The sequence below is a fragment of the Tachysurus fulvidraco genome, unplaced genomic scaffold (assembly GCF_022655615.1).
Source record: "Tachysurus fulvidraco isolate hzauxx_2018 unplaced genomic scaffold, HZAU_PFXX_2.0 HiC_scaffold_40_np12, whole genome shotgun sequence".
In the NCBI taxonomy this organism is placed as follows: Eukaryota; Metazoa; Chordata; class Actinopteri; order Siluriformes; family Bagridae; genus Tachysurus; species Tachysurus fulvidraco.
Window position 1 is genome coordinate 176 of NW_025927241.1, and position 2,341 is coordinate 2,516.

The 2,341-nt window shown below is 38.2% G+C and overlaps 1 long non-coding RNA gene across 2 annotated transcripts; it reads right to left on the minus strand.

The window, feature by feature from the left end:
- Positions 1–278: 278 nt before the first annotated feature.
- Positions 279–1,889, minus strand: LOC125140649. Of its 2 annotated transcripts, none has more exons than XR_007139865.1 (4): positions 1,832–1,889; positions 999–1,115; positions 517–565; positions 279–289 (listed from the first exon to the last, which is right to left on the minus strand). It is a non-coding gene; the product is annotated as an uncharacterized LOC125140649 (long non-coding RNA). The 2 variants fall into 2 exon arrangements; XR_007139864.1 differs by lacking the exon at positions 1,832–1,889 and adding an exon at positions 1,557–1,618.
- Positions 1,890–2,341: the final 452 nt, after the last annotated feature.

The following is a 2,341-nucleotide window of genomic DNA, read 5'->3' on the forward strand; positions in this document are numbered from 1 at the left end:
AAAACTAAAAGTCTTCATATCTAAAACTATTTCCTCTCTCTAAAGTGAAGCTGATGGAATAAAGTCATGACTCAGAGCTCTTACTGTTGTGCAGTGTGTTAGCGAGATCTGTGTGGTTCATGTTCTTCAGGACGTGCAGTGTGATCTTCAGCGCTCCGTCTGTGACACTGTGCAGATCCTCCTCATCCTCCACCTCCCTCTCAGTGCATGCTGGGTAATCTGGACTCAGGAGCTTCCTAAACCTCTTCAGCTCTTTCTTTATCAGAGTGATGACTTTGTGTTCCAGCTCCTGGTTAGAAACACACAGGAACAGATCTAAATATTATCATGTTACAGTGAGAGAGACTTTTATTTTATCACAAGAAGAAAAGTCTATTTTTATTATCACATTTAAAACTCATACATCTGATTACCCATAATGCTGCTGCACATCAAGATATGACAAGGGATCACAACACACACATTACACACTTTAAACACAACACACACATTACACACTTTAAAAACAACACACACCTTGAATATAGAGTCCAGCTGTTTTCTGCTGATGTTTGATTTTTGTGGTCTGTGAACAAATAAAACCCATCATGTAATATGGACTATATGTTTTCATAGCTGGACAAATTACACACTAATAAATACAGACACAGATATTTAACACTATCCTCTTAACACAATACACTGATTTCAGGATTTCCTAACTGACACCAACATGTTTAGAAACAAATGTTTGAATAAATGAATAAAATCTTTATATAGTCATTATTGTCCCAGGTGTAAATGTTCTTCTGTAGCACCACAGACCCTCCAGCTCAGGGACTGCAGACTGAACTGAACTCTTAAAGCACTTTTCCTCACTGCCAGTCCGAGAGCTGCAGCACTGCACAGTTTAGTGTTTTACTGCTTCAACACCTGATAAAGCTCATGAAGGGCTTCATAATGAGACGAGTGAGTTTGATCAGGTGGAACACTGCTGTAAAACACCTCACTATACTGACCTCACATCAGTAGAACTGTCTCTGTCTCTGAAGTTAAATGGACATCCCATTGACAGGTCACTCTTCATGGACACACAGCTGGGTTCTGGTGAGTCTGATCTCTTTCCCTCCATCATTCTAGAACAGAAATATCAGCAATAATTAATACTCAGCACTGTTAAACAATGTGTTCATCATTAAACACCAATAATTCCATCTTTTTAATTCAGATCCAGTCTGTACACTTATTCAAACAGGAGACAGGCTTCATAAGTCAGGAATTACACTGATATCAGGAGTCCCAGTCACAGCTAACTGACTCAGCTGGGTCTTAAAGCCTGTAGAGTTCACTGACACAAAGCTCTGCTGCTCTTATGCTCCACATTACACCGTCCTTTTTACTCTTCTCTCAGTGAATGATTTGTCTAAACTGTTCTTAGATCAGATCAGTGATATATTCACTGCTATTAAACACCTTAAAGCAAAGTTGACTTCTTGTGTTAACTAGTGAGTGTTCAGAGATACAGATGTGTCCCCATGAGACGGTGTGTATTTATTGCTGGTGAATGTAAAAGTCACCTCTCGTCTTTCTTTAAGTCCTGTTTCCCAGACACACTCATGTTGGAGGTCATGTCTCCTTCTCCAGATTATGGCAGGACACACGTTTACTTCACTCCAACATCGGTGTGTTAAATTAAACCCTGAATCAGCACAGAGTTCACTTACAGGAAATAGTCACACTATCAAGTTATAAAACAACCTCTGTACATTAAAGCTTCAGTACAAACCCACAAAACTCTTCTGTATCTAGTGTCACTTCAGTGTGTTTATATATTAGAGCTTTAGATACTCACTGTGTTTTTACTCCTGAAATCTTTTACTTTTCACTCCACACAAAATGGAGCTGCTGACTTTCACTTTTTATTATAGTTTATACTGCAGAGGGGGTAAAGGCCAGAGACGCAGAGACACACACATAACGCCCATGGATTTCAGGAAGCAGGAACGTGGTCAATGCTGTAGGTAAAACGCGGAATGGAGTTTAATTTATTAGGACATTCCTCAAGCAGAATGGATTCGACTGTCGGCGCTCTGAAAAGTAATAAAAAAGACATATAAAAAAGACAATAAAAAAGACATTTAATAATAATCTAGAATTTTTATTCTGTTAATTCTTATTTCTTTTATTATTCGTTAATTCCTTTATCATTAATTATGTTTACCTTCTGCTCTGTGTTTATGTTCTGTAAAGCTGCTTTGAGACAAAGTCTATTGTAAAAAGCGCTATACAAATAAACTTGTATTGAACATATGTGCTGAATAGAGACGGTAAAAGTGGGTGGGTCCAATATTATTGGTCATGT